Genomic DNA, 23,435 nt, shown 5'->3' on the forward strand with positions numbered 1-23,435 from the left:
TATATTTGGAGCCCAGACAAGCAGGTTTCTTTAATTCTCTAATAGAGAATAATAATTTTTCTTTAATTTTTGTAATATCAAATAGCAATGTTACCAAAAAAAAAAACAAAAAAATAAAACAAGTTTGCCAGATTGTCTCTTGACAAAATACAGGACATGGAGGCTGGAAACCATCCTATGCTCTGTTCGTTTCCCTCATAGTGATTATATAAATTATCTTCTGGGTCTGGAAACACCAGTCATTATTTCAAAAGGATAGCTTTCCAGATCCATATGTGGAAGGACGAAGAAAATATTGTCTGTGGGAAACTGTCCAGAAGAATCATCAGCATACAAGATCATTCAGGGTCCATGGCCCATGTAGATATGCACAGCAAATCTCACTGGTACCTGGACAGCACTCATACATCCCACTCAAATGGGTGGTTGGGTGTCACTGTGCCCACTGTACTGATAGTGAAACTGAGGGTATCCTGTATCCAGGTTAATGTAAGCTGTTTAGAAATGGAGCTGAAGGGACTCCTGGGGTATATCCTCATTAGCCAAATGGACCTTGAGCAAGATTGCAACCTGGTCTTCCTCTAGAGGAATGTTGCCATTGAGAAATCTTAAACTTGATTTAAAATAGAGCCTGCTAAACACTGTCCACCACCCTTTACCTCGTGCAGCTAATCTACTTCGGGGGTGGGGGAGGGGCAAAAAAAAAAAAACAACAACCATGGAACTAGGAAAGAAGGAATTTCCTGTCTTCTTGTCTTCTGGTCCTTCATGATTCAGTCATAACCTTCAAGCATTACACGTTATGTTTGCTCTGACCTGGTAGATTAATGACTTCTTCAGCTGCTAATGCAGTGATTTTTATCATTATTATTGTTTTAATTTCAAACAATGGGAGGCAAGGAAGAGAGGGTATTTACTGTAGCGATTCAGTGGAGACATCTGGGTAAAACTACATTTGTAGTACCATAAACTAGCTTCCCAGTGCCATTTGAAACACCGCCAATTCGCTTATCACTAACATTTCCCTGAAAAACAGAATTTCTTTTCCCTCCTTCTTCAGCCAGCTTGCCAGAAAGCATTATGTTGCCACAGCCAGCTACAGGATGGGATAGGAGAGAAGTGTGCATTAATTGTATTCTGAAGCCTGCCATAAATCCACTGCAGTGACTCTGGATGGAGAGATTAAACAGCATTCAAGAACATTTTCCAAAAAAGTACTCGAGTACACAATAATGGTTTGTGTGGGGCAGACAGATGACACAGGATGACTGTGATTTATGTTCACAGTTGGGTCATTTATGTCTCATGTTGGGTCACCACTCCTCAAGGGGAGGAGTGGAGTCTTTCTCCTGTACTGGTCTCTGCAGAAACTTGCTCAGGACTCTGTGTACAGCACATAGCCACGGGATGATACCATGGTTTGATGGGCTAGACTGTGAGCTGGACTGCTTGAGGGACATCCAGCAAATACTGAGGTTGGAAGAAAGTGACAAGGACTTGACAAGAAAGAGACTGAGACTGTAAGAGACAACTGCAAATATTAGACTCAAGAGTTAGACAAATTTGTGGTGACCTCACGAGCCCAGGTGGTGCTAGTGATAAAGAACCTGCCTGCCAAAACAGGAGACACAAGAGATGCAGGTTTGATCCCTGGGGCAATCTCCTGGAGGCGGGCACAGCAACCCACTCCAGTATTCTTGCCTGGAGAATACCATGGACAGAGGAGCTTGGCAGGCTGTGGTCCATAGGGTTGCAAGGAGTCAGACACAACTCAAGCGATTTAGCACGCACACAATTTATTGTTCAAACCGAGATACTTTTGTGAGGATAACAGGGCATTGTAAACATTATGCCAGGTCAGCAGGCATAAACTGGAACCATCCTGATAAATTATCATATGTGATCACCCCAACTGCAATGTTCTTTGGCAAAGGAACGTAATGCTGCAAAGAAAGCCTATCCTTTAATTAATGAAACGCTCAGGAAGAGGTACTGTATTAGTCTGCCACCATAACAAAGTACTGGCTTCCCTCATAGCTCAGTTGATAAGGGATCTGGCTGCAACACAGGAGACCCTGGTTCAGTTCCTGGGTTGGGAAGATCTGCTGGAGAAGGGATAGGCTACCCACTCCAGTATTCTTGGGGTTCCTTGTGGCTCACCTGGTAGAGAATCTGCCTGCAATACAGGGAGACCTGGGTTTGATCCCTGGGTTAGGAAGATCCCCTGGAGAAGGGAAAGGCTACCCACTCCAGTATTCTGTCCTGGAGGACTTCACGGACTGTATAGTCGATGGGGTCACAAAGAGTCAGATGTGACTTTCACATTCATAACAAAGTACTGCAGACCAGGTGGCTTAAACAACAGAAATTTATTTTCTCACAATTCAGGATGGTGGAAGCCTGAAATCAAAGTGTTGGCAGGGTCGGTTTCTTCTGTAGCCTCTATCCTTGAATTGCAGATGGCCATCTACTTCATGCGTCTTCACGTGGCCTTTCCTCCATACCTGCCTGTGTCCAGATTTCCTCTTCTAAAAGGACACCAATCATACTGGTAGGGCCCATCCTAATGACCTCATTTTGCCTTAACTATCTCTTTAAGGATGTATTCACAAACGTATCACATTGTAACTTATCAGGGGTTAGAACTTCACCATATGAATTGGGATTTGGATTGTACACAACTCAGTCCACAACCCATTCTGATTCCTAAACAAAACCCAAAGTTTTACAAAAGCACTTTATACCTTCTCAGAATGCCCAGGCTCGTCAAGAGATCAAGAATCCAGGTTCTGAGATTCATAGACTTAACAGGGAGCAATGACGGGAGGTGTGGTCACACACGTGACAGCGTACAGATGAGGCAAAATTGCACAGAGTGATGTTTAAAATGTGTAATTGAGATACTATGTTGCTGCTGTGCTAAGTTGCTTCAGTAGTGTCTGACTCTGTGCGACCCCATTGACGGCAGCCCACCAGGCTGTGCCGTCCCTGGGAGACTCCAGGCAAGAACACAGGAGTGGGTTGCCATTTCCTTCTCTAATGCATGAAAGTGGAAAGTGAAAAGCGAAAGTGAAGTCGCTCAGTCGGGTCCGACTCTTCGTGACCCCATAGACTGCAGCCTCCCAGGCTCCTCGGTCCATGGGATTTTCCAGGCCAGAGTACTGGAGTGGGCTGCCATTGCCTTCTCCATGATATACTATAGGCACTGACAAACTACTATGAATATCAGCCACCACAAAGCTAGAGCAGGGCCTGGATGCTATGAATGTGTCCAGGGCTAACCTTTAGTGGGAGGGTTATGAGGGAGGCTTGAGGGAGGGTTAGTCCCCAGACAAAGGCTTGGAGGGCTAGTGCAGCAGGGACTCGAGGAAACAGCTGTTTACTAACTAGGTAGAAGTGTTCTAATGTTTTAACAACCAGTGCATACACCTGTAATCACCAGCTGTATATCAGTTGCTGTTAGAAGATGAGCATTTTGAGTCTTACCACTTATGAGCTCTGCAGTCTTGCCTAATAGCATCACCTCTTCAGGCATTAAGTTTACTGATCTCTGTGAAAGCTGCGTGTCCACGAAGCTCAGGGACTTGAATACTACTGCCATGTCAGCAGTTTTTCCTTAGGTTTACTGGCACGCACACACACACACGCACACACACACACACACACACAAAATCCCATCTTCCAAGGAGCACCTTGATATCAATTTCCTTTCACTTTCTTTTCACTTTCTTTCCCTGTTTTCCTTCCTATTTTGCAGAAACTATCTGGGAGTGTCATAGAGGGTTCCCACACAATCAGAGCCAAATGCTTTTGGCTTGACATTAGGAAGTTAGCATCTGAAGGTAACCAGTTGATACCTTGAAGTTTTATTTGAGAATAAAAATCCAGAGACGTTTCCATGGACCAGGGAAAGTTTTCAATCTCATTCAAAACCCACTTATGTGGATATTTAAGATCTTTTGCATGCATGCTAAGTCGCTTCCTTCATGTCCAACTCTTTGCAACGCTGTGGACTGTAGCCCACTAGGCTCCTCTGTGCATGGGAGTCTCCAGGCAAGAATACTGAGGTGGTTTGCCATGCCCTCCTCTAGAGGGCCTTCCCCACCCAGGGATCGAGCCCTCGTCCCTTGGGTCACCTGCACTGGCAGGCGGATTCCTCACCACCAGTGCTGCTTAGGAAGCCCTCAGATCTTTCGGCGGGCAACAAATTGTGCACTAACAGTTTTGCATGTATCTAAATTGAACAGTGCCCAGTTCCCAGAAACTGGTCCTCTTGTGATCTGGGCACTGGATTTTCCAAATATAAAAAGAAGAAAAAAGTAAGGGTTAGAGAAAGGGGCAAAGTATTAAAGGCAAGGCGGTGGTGAACTCTCAGTAACTCCCCAGCCTGGAAACAACTCATCGAGTAAATATTTTCATTACATCAAATTATGTCTCTCAGAAAATAATGATGGTCTATTCACCCTTTCTACTATAACCCAAAATAACACAAAATGGGTGGGATAATCATTGTAGGAAAGTATTCCTGTGGTACCAGGGTTCCAAAACGAGACAGCAGAATCTCATACCTTTACAATGTTTAAAATCAGAGCATAGTGTCATCTATGGAGACAGAAAGATAAACAAATGACTTTCAAAGCTCCATTTAACTTTAGATGTAAAGATTAAAATGCATGAAAAATGTATGAAAGCCAAGAATTCTGTGTGAGGTTTTATGGGCAAGAAATGGGTATCAATCTTTAAAAAAAATTTTTTTAAAAACACATTGATTTCCTTCCTGAGATTTATTATAAAGCCATTTGCAGAAAATTCATGTTAAACCCCAGAACAGGAGATCATTTTATGTAGTAAATAACTCTAGCCATAGGTTAGACATGTATCTCACCCCAGCTTGACAGAAGGATTGGGAACCCCCCACCCAAGCAAAGAGGATTATGCTGCATTGGAGCTAAACCTCAGAAGAAAATATTGCTGTGAGGGGCTTCATATTTTGTCTCTAATATGGGGGATGGAAAGCAGGGAAGATAATGACCACCAACAGCGTAAGGAAAATGTAACTAAATATGGCAGCTCCGAGAAGACAGATGAGTTATGGAATCCCAAAGCGCCCAGATTCACTTTAGAGTTTACAGGTGATGATTCCCTTTGATTCATGGTCGTGGTTCTTAAGGGCAAAAGAACTTAGTTAGCTGGAGAAGGGGATGCAAACAGAAAGAAAGCCTTCTCCAGCTGGGAAAACAAAAGATGTTTGGGATGATGTCGATGAAAGCTTTTTTAAAGTGAGAGGTACAGAGAGAGTGTAAGAGGAAGGCAGCTGGAGTTTTTCCAGATCCGCTAATGATGCATGGTGCTGCTGACAAAGCAGTTCACCCAACTGGCGCGAGAGACAGCTGCCTGGGGGACCTGCCCTTTCTCTTAGGGTTGGACCCTAAGAGTCCAGGTCGGGGGAGCCTTCACCACTTGGTTCAGAGAGCTTTTTTCTTTTGCTCTAATTTAAATGCTTGCCACTGGGACATACTTAAAGCTTAGCTTATTTTTTTTTCCCCCTTTTCAGACTTCATTCCCCTTAGCAAGTATTTGGTTTCTAAGATCAGAAATCAACAGGGGAGAGGACGTTAGCCTGGGTTATAAAATGAAATGGAACGCCTTCACTTTTTCATCCACTTTTACCAAAATGCTTGGTTCTTTGCTCACAAGACTGAGAAAAACCCAACCTGGGTTTAAACTACTCACCTGTTTGGGAATCAATTGCCCATCCCAGGGACCCAGGGACCTGTGGGTCTTGGTAATTATGTCTGGTTGGGCCTGTGTGATCTGAAATGTAAAATACGGTACATGACAACAAAATTCATTTTAGTCTCTTTTTTTCATGTTGTTTCTCCAACTGAAGCAAGATGACATGTGCCACAAAGCCATCATCTGTGATGGTCTTAGAATTTATAATTTCAAGTTGCAGATCCCACATCACCTTCTCCCTATTATCACTAATTGACCTCTAACTCCTCCTTACCCAATTTCAACACAGGGACTTCCCTGTCTCTGGAAGCAGTTCACTCTATCATCAGACTTTACTGTACAATGGACTCTAAATTTGACAAGGTTCTTTCCAGGTGACAGCAGTAAGGCTAATATGTTCGCCTTCTAAACCCAGACTGCAGATACTGCCCTCCTGTTTGTGACCATTATCTATAGCTAAGCTCTTCCCAGCCCATGGAGCTCTATAGAGAAACTATTCAGATTGCTTCAACTATTCAGTGTTGTTTGCAGTTTGGTTTCATTTCGTGATACAACCTTCCCTCTAGCACAGCTGACTAGCACAGCTGATTGAGTTTGGACATTGGGAAGAATATTCTCAAATGAAGGTTTTTACACATTGGAACAGTTAATACAGGGAGGAGTGGAGTGCAGGGAATGTCCTCAAAATGTCCTTCCAGTATTTAGAATAGAAGTAAATATTTTACCAACTCTAATGCCTTTGTAAGAGTGCTACATAAAGTCACACCTAAGACAAAAGAATGCACTGGTTGCTCTCTCTTCCATGCAGTCAGGTACCTCTCAAATGGTGGCAAGATGGTCCTAGAGATTATTTCATGTCTGGAGTCAGCACACTATGGCACATGAGCCAAATTTATTCCATTTCCTGTTTCTGTAAGCCCTATGAGCTAAGAATGGTGTTTACATCTGTTAACAGCTGAAAAAAAAAAAAAAAAAAAGAAAGAATATTTTGTGACACATAAAAATTAAATTCAAATGTCAATGCCCATAAATAAACACAACTTAAAAGACAACCATGTTCATCATTTATGTGTTTTCTGTGGTCAATTTCACATTCAACATTTCAACTTTCAGTACAGTTGAATAGTTGTGTCAGAGAGCATTAGGACTGTAGAAAGCCTAAAATACTATCTGTCTAGCCCTTAATGAAAAATATTTGCTGGCTCTTTCCATCTCGGGCGGCCACAGTGAGCGGAGCCACCCCCCTGTCCATGTATCTATAATGTATGGTCATGCAGAACTGCTCCAGCTTCTCAATCAAGAGGAACGAGCAGACTTACAACACCGAAGAGGAACTAAAGAGCCTCTTGATGAAGGTGAAAGAGGAGAGTGAAAAAGCTGGCCTAGAAACTCAACATTCAAAAAATGAAAATCATGGCATCTAGTCCTATCACTTCATGGCAAATAGATGGGGGAAAAGTGGAAACAGTGTCAGATTTAATTTTCCTGGGCTCCAAAATCAATGTGGACAGTGACTGCAGCCATGGAATTAAAAGACATTTACTCCTTGGAAGAAAAGCAATGACAAACCTAAATAGTGTATTAAAAAACAGAGACGTCACTTTCCCAACAAAGGTCTGTATAGTCAAAGTTAAGGTTTTTCCAAAAACCAGTAGTAATGTATTGATGTGAGAGCTGAACCATAAAGAAGGCTGAGCATGAAAGAATTGATGTTTTCAAACCATGGTGCTGGAGAAGACTCTTGAGAGTCGCTTGGACTGCAAGGAGATCCAACCAATCCATCCTACAGGAAATCAGCCCTGAATATTCATTGGAAGGACTGATGCTGAAGCTGAAACTCCAATACTTTGGCCACCTGATGCAAAGAGCTTACTCATTGGAAAAGACTCTATTGCTGGGAAAGATTGAAGGCAGGAGGAGAAGGGGACGACAGGATGAAACGGTTGGATAGAATCACTGACTCAATGGACATAAGTTTGAGCAAGCTCTGGGAGATAGTGAAGGACAGGAAAGCCTGGCCTGCTGCAGTTCATGGGGTCACAAGGTGTCGAGCACGACTGAGTGACTGAACAACAGCCCCAAACCCAATAACCTGACGGCCTGCAACTTCTTCCACTATAATGGGCTCACTCACAGCAAGACTGTGGGCATGCAGCCGGCAGTCGATGACAAAAGGGTCGTGATGGTGCCGGAGATCTGGCCAGCACAAACTGGTTACTTCCGATGTGCGAACCACCGTGAGCAAGAATGCTCAGGTCACCTTTAGAAGCATCTGGCACATGATCTGGAAGAACAAGTACCACCCAGATTTGTGCATGGCCACCATCCCCAGAGCCAGAGCCATCCTGTGCAACCAGAAGTCTGTGATGGTGAAGAAGAAGTGGACCCACCCCATCAAGAAGCTCCTGAACCAACTATCCCCTCTCCAAAGCAATAAAGCTGTCAGCTGCTTTGTTTCTCAAATTTGTTCCTCAAATTAAAACAAAAAAACTTTGCTGATGACTGATATATGTCCTTCCCAAGTCTTCCTGATCATGTTCCTTAAACTTAATAGTCTGTTTCTTTGCCTGAATCTGTATTCTCTACTCATTGTTTACAAAGCTTTCTGTACAAACACCAGGCACATATTATTAAGCAGTAAGTACTTGATGAATGAATATAACCACTAATTTCATTATAAGACAAATAGAATAGCATATCAGAAGCTCAAAAGATGAAAAGCCAATGGTACTTCTTGTCACAAACAGCTCAGCACCATTTTTCTTGGTGAATATGCAGTTTGAGCTGAAATGTCTGCCATTCTCTCTGTATAAGATCTACTGGTTCTAGACTCCCTGGCTTGTAATTACAAAGCAAAATCTTCTAATGCCAATAATAAGACCAACTTCTATACCTTTTAAGTGCAATCTTCTTGATTATAAGCAGCCACTGACTGAAGACTTCAATTAGAGAGGGAGATTTCTTAAACCCTGGGGCAAAAGTTTAGTTCAAAACAACTTGGAAAGTGGTTTAACTCTTTGAGGATCACCTGCCTACCAGCATACAGCATTCACAGCAAACCCATGATTTTGCACAGTTTAAAGAAAAGAATCATTCTGTGTTACTGGGTGGCTTCTCTCTCCTGAATACTGTCACCCTGGTTAAAGTTAACATGGAAGAAATGTAGGTAGGGAAGACAGAGTTCAGTTTGCTTGTTTAAGTCTCTTTATTCTATTTCAAAATAGCTGGTCCTGGATTTAGAAGTTCGGAAAGCTTCAAAACCCTTTGGAAGAGTGCAGACATAAATTGAAGCTATGCCTACCCAGCAGAGACTCCAAGAGACTGTTATCATACAGCATATCCCAGGAAGAGCCAAACATTCCTGTACAGAAGCCAGCCAGGCTGGGAAGTAGGATGACAAGAAGGAACCTAGAGAAATTCCATAAACAGAATTAAGAAATGTCTCATTTCCCAAACAGAAATATGTATTCTATAGCTTCTGCAAATTTGCAAATATTCAGAATGAGAAAATTTGGGCAATCAAGTATAAACTAAAGCAATAAAACCCCCTGATGCTCATTTATTCAATCACTTGCTCCTTCTTTCTGTCACCTTCTCTATGAAGCCTTCATTATTTTACTATTTAGTTTAGACTTAGTAAATTCATTTATCTCACAGTTTTTCACACTTGGCTTCCTTTCAACCCCTAAGCATTATGTACTCTTCCTTACCCTTAAGTGTCACACCTCAGCCTCTAGAGGGAGTTCAAGTCCCCAGATCCTCAAGAGGAAGAGTTCTGTTGTGACGTGTGGAGGACTCAGTCCTGTTGGACCCAGGTGTCTGGGATGGAGCCTTTGGTGAGAGGAACCTTGAGGTTCAAGGCTCTCCTCCTGCCTGGAGTACTCACCAGGATTCCCTCTCCTTTGAGAATCTCCCTTGTCCTCTTAGCCTTTTTAAAAAAAGCTCTAAAAATGGTTTCACTTTTTTCTTCCTCTTTCTGGCTGTATAGCTTCTATGATAGTCTAAGCAGAGGGATCCTCCCAGTTTAAACACAGTCTAAACTAGCTTATGAGGAAAGGAGATCAGAGAAGCATTTCATAAAAAGTTCTGATTAGTAATGTGACAAGATAAATGGTAGTGTAGTCACTATGGAATACAGTACGGAGGTACCTCAAGAAATGAAAATATAACTAATGTATGATCCAGCAATTCCACTTTGAGGTATTTACCCAAAGAAAATGTAAACACTAATTCAAAAAGACATATGCATCCCCAGGTTTATTGCAGCATGGTTTACATTAGCCAAGATACAAAACAACCTGTGTCCATTGATGGATGAATGGATAAAGATATATATGTATATAGATAGAGATAGATAAATATAATGGAATATTATTCAGCCATAAAAAGAATGAAATCTTATCTATGACAACATGAATGGGCCTTGAGGGCCTTAGGCTAAGTGAATTAGGTCTGACAGGGAAAGGTCAGACAGAGGCAATCAACATTTTATTTCTACAAGTTTAAATTATGCTATAAATTAATTATCATTAATATGGTACCCTGTACATCAAGAGATTTATTATAACAAAGAATTTAGAGCCTCTAAATTTCTGACTGCTAGTACAGACGACTTACCCCAGATTTCCTGGGGTATGTTTATAAAACATTCATAAAGTGGACTTACCCAGCAAGAAAAATAAAATGACATGGCAACACCACATGAAATATATTTGCCACAGAATTTTTCAAAAAAAAATCACTATTATGAAAACATACTAGTTTTTATTACATTTTAGGGAGTGTGGATTATTGGAGATTATTCAGGAAATAGAAAACATTTAAAACACAGAAACTTGCTTAACAAAATGTTATAGTCTGATTTTGGTGTGACCATTTATTCCCTACCTGCCTAAAATATTTTTTCTTCTCTTTTGAAGGTCATAATTGTACATCTACACCCTTTGTTCAATTACTATCTCAGTAATGTGGAGAAGGTGTTCAAACTGACCCACAGTTTAGAAGTGAGAAAGGGAGACAGGGTTGGTTAAATGCACGAACTTCCATTTATAGAATAAATAAGTTGTGAGCATGTAATGTACAGCATGGAAGGAAGGAAGAAAAGAAGGAAAAAGAGAGGGAGGGGAAGAGAGAGAGAAACAGAAGGAGAGTAAAGGAATACAGCAGTGTTCCAAGACTCTAGCCCCAACCCTCCCAACCATTCCAGCCTTCCCACTAGAAAAAATCCTTTGTCAGCTCAATTTCCAAAGCCTCTTCTCTCTTCTTAAAGAAGGAGGCTTTTTACTTTGTGGGGGAGGGCAAGATTAAGTTGATTGACTTAATAAGGTGTGTTAGAAGGAGGTACAGGAATGGACACAAGGAGAAGCAAAGGACTATGCAGGTTGGAAGGGAGACTGGGGAGCAGCTGCATGAACAAAGATGGGAACTCCATTATTTTGGAGGGGGGAATCTGAATTTCTGTTTTTATTAATTTTTAAATTAGTTTGCATTGGATGTAGAAACTCCATTTTATTTACTTTAGGCTTTGAGTTTGTTTCTGGGACTCAGCCATGCTCTGAGACTGAACTACACAGGTCTCCAGGTTAATTTGAGCCACACAGAAAATGTTCATGTGTGTGCAGTCCTCTTTGTACATTCTCTTTGAAGGTGGCTGGCTGAGGGTCTACAGATTCTGGAGGTTTGCCACCCTCCTCATAATGAGTATCTGACAAGTCCAGCAGATGAGGACAAATATAGGCATGGAGACCAGGATCTTGGTGGTAGGTCCACTCAACATCAATACACTACAGCAACCGCCCAACCTCTCAGGACAAATTCCCAGGTGGAAAGTAAGACTCCTGTACTAAGACTGAATCTGGAGAAAGTAATTCAGTATCATCAGGGATAATCATTCATTCTAGAGCCAGAGCAGCTTGTCTTTTCATGAATGAAGGCCCAGAGAAGCCATGGGTGAGACTTTAAAATGAGTCTGCTACTAACGGGTATTCTCTACCTATAATTGCAGTTACATGGACTATTGGAGGACTTTCACAAATATCATCAGGAATCTGGTCTTGGCGTTAGCAAGAGCCCAGTTCTAGATTCAGAGCCAGATCACCTGCAGAATCTTGGTTTCGTAAATGGGCAGGATATTTGATTTCTCAATTCTCCTTGGTCTCTTTAACTCACCATTGAATCCCTAGGGCTGAAGGATGAACATATTAATCCAGAAGGAACATATAGGATCTACTTCAGTAGGAAAAGGGGCATTTCCCAGAAGAGAGGTTTGTGCTGCTATTAATGTAGAAGAGTTTACAAAGGCTCTTAGCTAATGAGGACTTGGGCTCAGGACTGCCAGAGTTTGAATCTTAGCATCACCACATACTAGCTAGATGACTTGCAATGAGCTCCTTAACTTTTCTCTGTTCCAGTGTCCTCATCTACAGAAGGATAAGTTGTACATACTTCATGGGGTTGTTGTAAGAATGAAATAGGATAACACTTGTAAAACATTGGAAGAGTGCTTGACACACGGCAAATGCTCACTAAATATTAGCTGTTGTTCCCAGCCTCAGAAAATCAAAGACGGAGGACAGATAAAGTTGGAAGGTTAAACCTGGTTAAGTGTATTGTTTAGCTTGAAAATGTACTTTAATTTTATAAATACATTGTGTATATAATTCTAAATTATTATAGTACTTTGTATCATACATTTTGAAAGTTAATCTAAATTCATTTTGCAAGGGAAAATACATTTTGATCATGTAAATGCATATGTTCTAGAATTTGCCAAGAGATCATAATTTCTAACAATATGCTAACTTCATTGGTTATAGCAGAATACATAAGAGCAAGGTTGAAGAGCAAGGGTGAAGAAAAAATGTCTTTACAATGTCATATGTAGGAATTTACTAATACTTTGGTGATTCTCCTCTATGGAAAAAGACACTCACATTTCTGATTGATCATGGAATCTAGATATCCTTGGATTGACCAAAGAAGGAAAAAAATGTGATGTGTAATGGCACTGCCCCATTTCTAGGTAAGTATTTCCTTAAAAGCAAGCCATGCTCCAGTGCCATGCTGACTGCCTGAAAATCCCTTGGGGAACTTGTCTCCATGTAGGTCCTAGATTTTTTCCCAGAATTCTACTCAGATTTTAATAACCTCTTCAAGTGATTCTGATCAGTCAGACTGGGGAGCCATTGTACTAGGAAGAGTGAAATCAGCATGATTCCCTCCCTGTAAGAAGAGGAGCACGTGTGTGCACCCAAGGCTCACAATCAGACCAGGGCCAAGAGAAGGGGGTTTGTGGTAGGAGCAAAGTTCCGACTTCCATTAGGATTGCTCTTTGGAGGATGACCTCGTCCTTCTGAAGATCTTTTCTATTGAATTACTTGAAGGGGCTCTTTCTTTCTCTTTCCTCCTTATGGCATGGTGATGTGGTCATTAAGGTCAGAGATCAGAGGCCCTAGGGGCCTCTGAACAGCCCAGTGGATGGCTCAGGAGAAAAAAAGGATTAAAGAAGTCTCCCATTTCATAGTTGATCCAACTCTTTTATCAGAGTGGAAGGCCACAAAATAACATGGACCCAAAGTGCTGCAGTGCTAAGTTGCTTCAGTTGTGTCTCTTTGCGACCCTATGGACTGCAGCCCTATAACCCAGCAGGCTCCTCTGTTCATAGGATTCTCCAGGAAAGAATACTGGGAGTGGGTTTCCATTTCCACCTCCAGGACCCAAAGTACTAACTAGTAATAACAAGGGAACATTTTTCTGGATTATCATGCTGACTTGCTCTCTTTCAGAGACCTAGAAAAGAAGACTGTAGCTCTGGTAGATATGGGTCAGGATCAGCAAACTGGAATTCCAGACTTTCCACTGGAGTCACTTTTCCCCAGTGTCCTGTGCTACACTCTGCCACAAGTCAGCTCATGTTTCTTTTCTCTCATTGGTCTGTGTCTGTCAGGTATATACTCTGCACCCAATACTCTAGGACTACAAAATAAATTACATAATCTTTGCTGTTGAACTTACAGGATGGTAAGAAAACATACCTTAAACATTAGGAAAATCATTACTGCCCTGGGGACCAGATCAAGATGACAGAGGATGTGAGGCTCACCTTCTGCCCACAGATATATTAAAAACACATCTACAGGTGAAACAACTCTCACAGAACATCTACTGAACCCTGGTAGAAGACCTCAGACTTCCAAAGGGCAAGAAAATCTCCACTTAACTGGGTAGGGCAAAAGAAAAAAATAAATAAATAAAAGAGAGAGAGAAAGGAATCAGGATGGGACCCAAACAAGATGAACCCAAACAGACCTGCACCAAGACATAATAAAAATGGCAAAAGTTAAAGAGAGGATTTTAAAGGCAGCAAGGTAAAAGCAGTTTTTACAAGGGAAACCATAAGGTTATCAAGCTGATTTCTCTACAGAAACACCGCAGGCCAGAAAGGAGTGGTGAATATATTCAAAGTCTTGAAAGAGAAAAATCTGCAGCCTAGAATACTCTACCCAGCAAGACTGCCATTTAGGAAAGGAGGAAAAATAAAGAATTTCTCAGACAAGCAAAAAGCTAAAAGAATACAGCAATACTAAACCTATCTTAAAAGAAATATTGAAAGGTCATCTTTAAATGGCGGCCTTTCCAAGTGGCCCTAGTGGTAAAGAACCCACCTGCCAATGCAGGAGACATAAGAGATGTGGATTCAATCCCTGGGTTGAGCAGATCCCCTGGAGGAGGGCAAGGCAACCCAATTTAGTATTCTTGCCTGGAGAATCCCATGGATAAAGGAGCCTGGAGGGCTGTACTCCATAGAGTCTCAAAGAGTTGGACACAACTGAAGGGACTTAACACACAGCATGCATTCTAAATAGAAAAGAAGCAAGAAGAAATAGGAAGGAAGAAATAACAATTGGAATGTAAATCACTTAAATTAGCCAGTATACAGATCAAAAAGAAAAACAAGCACAATACCTACTTGTGAAAGCACAGCAAAAGGATAAATATGAGGATGTAAAAAGGGACATCAAATCATAAAATGTGGGGAAGGAGATTAAGAAAATGAAGATTCTTCTTTTTTTAAAATGTATTTGAGTCTATATGACTATCAATCTAAAGCAAATAGATATAAGAAGGGTTAACTACCGCACAATTGCACTCATCTCACACGCTAGTAAAGTAATGCTCAAAATTCTCCAAGCCAGGCTTCAGCAATATGTGAACCGTGAACTTCCAGATGTTCAAGCTGGTTTTAGAAAAGGCAAAGGAACCAGAGACCAAATTGCCAACATCCGCTGGATCATGGAAAAAGCAAGAGAGTTCCAGAAAAACATCTATTTCTGCTTTATTGACTATGCCAAAGCCTTTGACTGTGTGGATCACAATAAACTGTGGAAAATTCTGAAAGAGATGGGAATACCAGACCACCTGACCTGCCTCTTGAGAAATCTGTATGCAGGTCAGGAAGCAACAGTTAGAACTGGATATGGAACAACAGACTGGTTCCAAATAGGAAAAGGAGTACATCAAGGCTGTATATTGTCACCCTGCTTATTTAACTTCTATGCAGAGTACATCATGAGAAACGCTGGGCTGGAAGAAACACAAGCTGGAATCAAGATTGCCGAGAGAAATATCAATAACCTCAGATATGCAGATGACACCACCCTTATGGCAGAAAGTGAAGCGGAACTAAAAAGCCTCTTGATGAAGGTGAAAGATGAGAGTGAAAAAGTTGGCTTAAAGCTCAACATTCAGAAAACGAAGATCATGGCATCTGGTCCCATCACTTTGTGGGAAATAGATGGGGAAACAGTGGAAACAGTGTCAGATTTTATTTTGGGGGGCTCCAAAATCACTGCAGATGGTGACTGCAGCCATGAAATTAAAAGATGCTTACTCCTTGGAAGAAAAGTTATGACCAACCTAGATAGCATATTGAAAAGCAGAGACATTACTTTGCCAACAAAGGTTCGTCTAGTCAAGGCTATGGTTTTTCCAGTGGTCATGTATGGATGTGAGAGTTGGACTGTGAAGAAAGCTGAGCGCCAAAGAATTCATGCTTTTGAACTGTGATATTGGAGAAGACTCTTGAGAGTGCCTTGGACTGCAAGGAGAGCCAACCAGTCCATTCTGAAGATCAGCCCTGGGATTTCTTTGGAAGGAATGATGCTAAAGCTGAAACTCCAGTACCTTGGCCACCTCATGCAAAGAGTTGACTCATTGGAAAAGACTCTGATCCTGGGAGGGATTGGGGGCAGGAGGAGAAGGGGATGACAGAGGATGAGATGGCTGGATGGCATCACTGATTCAATGGACGTGAGTCTGAGTGAACTCTGGGAGTTGGTGATTGACAGGGAGGCCTGGCGTGCTGCAATTCATGGGGTCACAAAGAGTTGGACACAACTGAGCAACTGAACTGACTGAACTGAACATACTTGAAAAACAGGGCAACTACAAATCAAGAACATACAATAACTTCAGAAAAACTTAAGAGAACAGGAGCATAAAATAAAACCATCAAACCACAAAAAAGAAAAAGAAAAAAGAAAGAAAGAAAGAATCAATTGGAAAAGATCTGAAATGGGAATAAACACATATGTATCATTGCATAATGTGAGCATGCATTCAGTCATGTCTGACTTTTGTGACTCCATGGACTGTAGCCCACCAGGCTCCTCTGTCCATGGCATTTCCCAGGCATGAACACTGGACTGGGTTGCCATTTCCTCCTCCAGGGGAATGTATTTATATCAACCTTAAATGTCAATGGACTGAATGCTCCAATAAAAAGACAAAGAGTGGCAGACTGGATAGAAAAAAAAAAGCACCAAGGGCCTTCAATATGCTGCCTACAGGAGACCCCCTTACAGCAAAGTACACACACGGATTAAAAGTTAAAAGTGAGGGAATGGAAAAAAAAAAAATGAGGGAATGGAAAAAGATATTTCATGCAAACGGAAATGACAAGAAAGCAGGAGTTGCAATCCCCATAGCAGACATAATAGACTTTAAAGCAAAGATTATTTTTAATAAAATATAAAAAGGGACATTATATAATAATAAAAGGATCAATACAAGAAGAGGATTTTATACTCAGCAACATATATAGACCTAATATGAGAGCACCCAGATACATAAAACAAATATTCAACAGACATAAATGGTGAAGTTGATAGGAATACTATAATAATAGATTTTAACACCCTGCTCACATTCATGGACAGATCTTCCACATGAGAATCAATAAAGCAAAAAAGGTCCTAAATGCTACAATAGTATTGATATTTTCAGGACACTAATCCAAAAAAAGAAAACACAGAATATATATATATATATATATATATATATATATATATATATATTTTTCAAGTGCACACAGAATCTTTTCTAGGTTTGACGAAATCCTAGGGCAGAAAACTAACCTCAGCAAATTTAAGAATATAGAAATTATTTCAAGCATCTTCTTTGACCAAAATGGTACAAAACAGGAAATCAACCACAGGAAAAGAAATGAGGAAAAAATGATTACATGGAGACTAAATAGCATGATAAAAAATCAATGAGGAAATCCAAAAGGAAATTTTAAAAAAATACCTTGAGACAAATGACAATGAAAACACAAACATACAAAATCTATGGGACGCAGCAAAAGCAGTTATAAGAGGGAAAATTATAGCAATATAGGCTTTCATCAAAAAGCAAGAAAAATCTCACATAAATAACATAATTTATCATCTAAAAGAATTAGGAAAAAAAAGAACAAACAAACCCTAAAGTAGCAGAAAGAAGTACATATCAAAGATCAAGGAGGAAGTAAATAGGACATTTTAGAAAAAAGAAAAAAATAGACAAACCAAGAGCTGGTTCTTTGAAAGGGTAAACAAAATGAGCAAACCTCTGGCCAGGTTCACCAAGAAGAAAAGACAGAGAACTCAAGCGAAATAGTAAGTGAAAAAGAAGAAATCTCAACTGCTACCACAGAAATACAATCATAAGAGAACACTATAAACAATTATGGGCTTCCCAGGTGGTGTTAGTGGTAAAGAATCTACCTGGTAGTATAGGAGACAAAGAGATGCAAGAATCAGATTTGATCCCCGGGTTGGGAATATCCCCTGCCCCTCAGTAGGAAGCAGCAACCATTCCAGTATTCTTGCCTGGAAAATTTCATGGACAGAGGAACCAGGTGGGCTACAGTCATGGGTCACAAAGAATGAGACATGACTGAGCACACAGCACATGCATAAAGAATTATATGCCAACAAATTTGACAACCTAAACGAAACAGACAGCTTTCTAGAAACATACAGCTCACCAAAATTAAATCAAGAATGAATAGATAATTTGAACAGACCAATCACTAGAAGAGAAATAGAATCTGTAAAAACAAACAAACAAAAAAGGGACCATATGATTTCACAAGTGAACTTTACCAAACATGCAAAGAACTTATACCAATTCTTCTCAAACTCTTCCAAAAGATTGAAGAGGAGGTAACATTCCCAAAGACATTCTATAAACCCACTGTCAACCTGATAGCAAAACCAGACAAAGCCAACACTAAAAATAGAAAATTACAGGCCATTATCTTTGATGAATATAGATGCAAAAATTCTCAACAAAATATTAGCAAATCAAATCCAGCAACGTGTAAAAAAGATCATACAACATGACCAAGTGGGATTCATCCTAGGTTCACAAGGATAATTAACATGAAAAGCAATCAATGTAACACTTCACATTAACAAAAGTAAAAAACCACAAGATCATCTCAATAGGTGCAGAAAAAGCATTTGACAAAATTCAATGTCCATTCATGATGAAAGCTCTTACCAAAGTGGGAACAGAGTGAACATATCTCAACATAATAAAAGCCACTTATGACAAACCCACAGCCAATATAATACTCAATGGTGAAAAGTTGAAAGCCTTCCCACTAAAATCTAGAACAAGACAAGGATGTCTGCTCTCACAATTTCTCTTCAACATAGTACTGGTAGTCCTAGCCACAGCAATCAGACAAGAAAAAGAAATAAAAGATAACCAAATTGAAAAGGAAGAGATAAAATTCTCACTATATTCAGATAACATACTATATATAGAAAACCCTAAGGACTCCACACACAAAAAACTACCAAATCTAATAAGTGAATTCAACAAAGTAGCAGTTTGCAAGACTAACATTCAGAAATCGGTTGCATTCCTTTACAGTAATAATGAAATATCAGAAAAGGAATGTAAAATCCTTTTAAAATCATACCTCTCTCTCTATATATATATAGACATGTATATATGTAAATATATAATATATAATAAATATATATATTATATAAATAAACATAAATTTATAATATATTATTTTATATAATATATAAAATATTATATAATTTATTGTATTGATTAATATTAACATACATAAATATCAATGAATATGTATAATATATTGATATTAATGAATATATAATATATTTATATTAATGAATATACATAATATGTTATATATAATATTATATATGATATATTATAAACACATGATTTTGTTTATATATAAAATATATAATTTATATATTATAAATATATAAAATATATAACATATAATTATATATAATATATATATGCAAAATACCTAGGGATAAATCTGACCAAAGAGGTGAAAGATTTATACTCTGAGAACCATAAAACATTAATAAAGAAAATAAAAATGAATTAAAAGAAATGGAAAGATATCCCATGCTCTTAGATTGGAAGAATTAATATTGTTAAAATGGCAGTACTGCTCAAAGCAATCTACAGATATAATAAAATCCATAACATTTTTCACAGAACTGGAATAAATAATCCAAAAATTTATATGGAAAGTGAAAGATTCAGAATTGCTAGAGTAATCCTGGGGTCAGGGGAGAGGTGAGGGAAAACAAAGCTACAGTAGTCAAACCAGTGTGTTATTGGTACAAAAACAGGAATATGGTAAAATGGACAGATAGAGAGTGCAGAAATAAACCCACACATCCACAGTCAATCTTTGACAAAGGAGCAAGAGTGTAAAATGGGGAAAAGACAGTCTTTTCAGCAAGTGGTGCAGGGAAAGTTGGACAGCTGCATGTAAGTCATTGAAGTTAGAACACACCCTAACATCACGACCAAAATATACTCAAAATGGCTTAAAGACTTAAACATGAGACACGATACTATAAAACTCCTAGAAGAGACCATAAGCAAAACACTCTCTGACATAAATCATATCAATTTTTCTTAGCTCAGTCTCCCAAGACAATTGTTATTGTTTAATCGCTAAGTCGTGTCTGATTCTTTGCAATCCCATGGACTGTAGCTCACCAGGATCCTCTGTTCATGGGATTTCCGAGGCAATAACACTGGAGTGAGTTGCCATCTCCTTCTCCAGAGGACCTTCCCAACTCAAGGCTTGAACACAGGTCTCTGGCTTGATAGGCCGATTCCTTACCATCTGAGCTACCAGGGAAGCCAAAGACAATTGAAATAGAAGCAAAAATTTTAAAAAGGGGCTTCCAGGCAAGAAGGCAGAGTGGAAAAATGTGCACTCATCTTGCAAGAGCACCCAAATCGCAATTAACTAGTGAACATCTATTGATAGGAGGATGCTGGAACCCACCAAAAAAAGATAACCCGTGTCCAAAGACGAAGAGGAAGCCACAATGAGATGGTATGAGGGGCACAATCACAGTAAAATCAAATCCCATACCCACCAGGTGGGCAGCCCACAAACTGGAGAACAGTAATACCAAAGAAGTTCTTCCACTGTTGTGAAGGTTCTTAGCCTCACATCAGGTTTCCCAGCCTGGGGATCCAACAAAGGGATTGGGAATATCCAGGGACTCTGACCTAGAAAGCCAGTGGGATTTGATTATAGGACTTCCACAGGACTAGGGGAAACCAAAGCTCCACTCTTTAAGGTCACACACAAAAAATCTTGCACACACCAAACCCAGAGGAAAGGAGTAGTGACCCCACAAGAGACTGAGGCAGATATAACTGCTAGTGTTGGAGGATCTCCTATGGAGGCATGGGTTGGCACAGGCTAGCCACAGGGATGGGGGCACTGCAGTATAGCAGCAGTCTTAGAAGATGCCCCTTGGTGTAAGTCCTCTTGGAGGTCACCATTAACTCTACCATAGATCTCATGCCAAACAGCTAACAGGGGGAGAATGCAACCCTACCCACCAGAAGATAATTGAATTAAAGTTTTACTGAGCAAGGCCCTGCCCATCAGAGCAAGATCCAATTTTCCCCACCCCGTTCCTCCTATTAGCTTTATCCACAAGAGGGCAGACAGAAAAAGCAAGAAGAACAGTAATTCCACAGTAGCTAGAACAAAAACCACATTACAGAAAGTTAATCTGGATGAAGAAACAGAGAATAATGTCCAAGATGAAGGGACAAGGTAAAATCCAAGAAAAACAACAAAATGAAGTGGAGATAGCAAAAACCCAGAAAAAAAAAATCAGAATGATGATAGTGAAGATGATCCAGGATCTCAGAAACAGAATAGAAAAGATGCAAGAAATGTTTACCAAAGACCTAGAAGAACTAAAGAACAAACAATCAGAGATGAACAATACACTAGAAGGAATCAGTAGCAGGATAACAAAAGCAGAAGAACCAATAAGTGATCTGGAAGACAGAAATCATTGTGGAAATCATTGCCACAAAATGGAACATATTAAAAAAAAAAAAAAAGAACAGAAGTGAAGGCAGCCTAAGAGAACTCTGGGACAACATTAAATGCACCAATATTCATATTATAGGGGTCCCAGAAGGAGAAGAGAGAGAGAAAGGATCTGAGAAAATATATGAAGAGATAATAGCTGAAAACTTTACTAATATGGGAAAGGAAATAGTCAACCAAGTCCAGGAAGCTCAGATTCCCGGGTAGGATAAACCCTAGGAGGAACACAGTAAGATACATAGTAATCAAACTGACAAAAATTAAAGACAAAAACAAAATATTAAAAGCAGCAAGGGAAAAACAACAAATAACATACAAGGAAACTTCCATAAAATTATAAGCTAATTTCTCAACAGAAGCTCTACAAGCCAGTAGGGAATGGCAGAATATATTTCAAGTGATGAAAGGGAAGAAACTGCAACCATGATTACTCTACCCAACAAGACTCACTCAGATTTGATGGAGAAGTCAAAAGCTTTACAGACAAGCAAAAATTAAGAGAATTCAGCACCACCAAATCAGCTTTACAACAAATGCTAAAGGAACTTCTTTAGGCAGGAAAACACAAGAGAAAGAAAAGACCTACATGAAATAAACTCAAAGCAATTAAGAAGATGGTAATAGGATCATGTGCACATGAGCATGCATGCTCAGTCCCTTCAGTTATGTCCAACTCTTTACAACACCGTGGATTGTATCTGACCAGGCTCCCCTGTCCATGGGATTCTCCAGGCAAGAATATTGGAATGGGTTCCCATTCCCTCCTCCAGGGGATCTTCCTAACCCAGGAATTGAGCCCGCATCTCCTGCATTGCAGGCTGCTGATTCTTTACCCACTAAGCCACCTGGGAAGCCCAATAGGATCATACATATCGATAATTACCTTAAATGTAAATGGAATAAATGCACCAACCAAAAGAAACGTGAAAACATGTGCACGTATGCACTTTCACTAACCACATCACTATACTTAACCCCCCAAATGTATGTAATTATTTTGTATTATTAGGTTAATCATGTTTCCATTATGACTTGCAATTTTAATTATCTTTTATTTTTTGTCTGGCTATTGATTATGAAAACTGATAAACATCTTTTATTGTTGTGATTATGTAACTGCTGTTCACCTAATACCATAGTATCATGATTGGTCAACAGAAAATAATATTATTACAATAATCAACAAAGTTTTACTGTATAGAACAGGGAACTATAGTCAATATCTTGCAATAACCTATAATGGAAAATAATCTGAAAAATATATATGTGTATATGTATAACGGAATCTACTTGTTGTGCACCTGAAACATTGTAAATCAGCTATCAGTTCAGTTCAGTTTAGTCTCTCAGTCATGTCTAACTCTTTGCAACCCCATGGACTGCAGCACATCAAGCTTCCCTGTCCTTCACTAACTCCCAGAGCTTGCTCAAACTCATGTCCATCGAGTCAGTGATGCCATCCAATCATCTCATCCTCTGTCATCCACTTCTCCTCCTATACATCAACAATATGTCCTCCTGTGAATCAACTATACGTCAATTAAATATATATATTAAGAAAATGAAAAAATAAAAAATGTGACCTAGTCAAACTTACAAGTTTTTGCCCAGCAAAGAAAACTAGTTAAAAAAAAAAATACAACTTACAGATTGGGAAAAAGTATTGCAAATGATGCAATACCCAAGGGCTTACTCTCCAAAATATATAAATAGCTCATACAACTCAACAACCAACAACTCAATCATAAAAAAATGGGCAGAAGACCTTAATAGACATTTCTTCAAAGAAGACATACAGATGGCCAGTAAGCACATGAAAAAATCAATATCATTAATCATTAGAAAAATGCAAATCAAAGCTACAATGAGGTATCACCTCACACTAAACAGAACAGCCATTATTAAAATGTCTACAAATAAAAAATGTTGGAGAGGGTATGGATAAAAGGGAATCCTCCTACACTGTTGGTGAGAATGTAAGTTTGTACAGCCACTGTAGAGA

The 23,435-nt window shown here is 39.6% G+C and overlaps 1 pseudogene; it reads left to right on the top strand.

Annotated features, from left to right (window-relative positions):
* Positions 1-6,920: 6,920 nt before the first annotated feature.
* Positions 6,921-8,216, top strand: LOC102397413 (annotated as a pseudogene).
* Positions 8,217-23,435: the final 15,219 nt, after the last annotated feature.

The sequence above is a fragment of the Bubalus bubalis genome, chromosome 15, assembly GCF_019923935.1.
Source record: "Bubalus bubalis isolate 160015118507 breed Murrah chromosome 15, NDDB_SH_1, whole genome shotgun sequence".
Taxonomy (NCBI): Eukaryota; Metazoa; Chordata; class Mammalia; order Artiodactyla; family Bovidae; genus Bubalus; species Bubalus bubalis.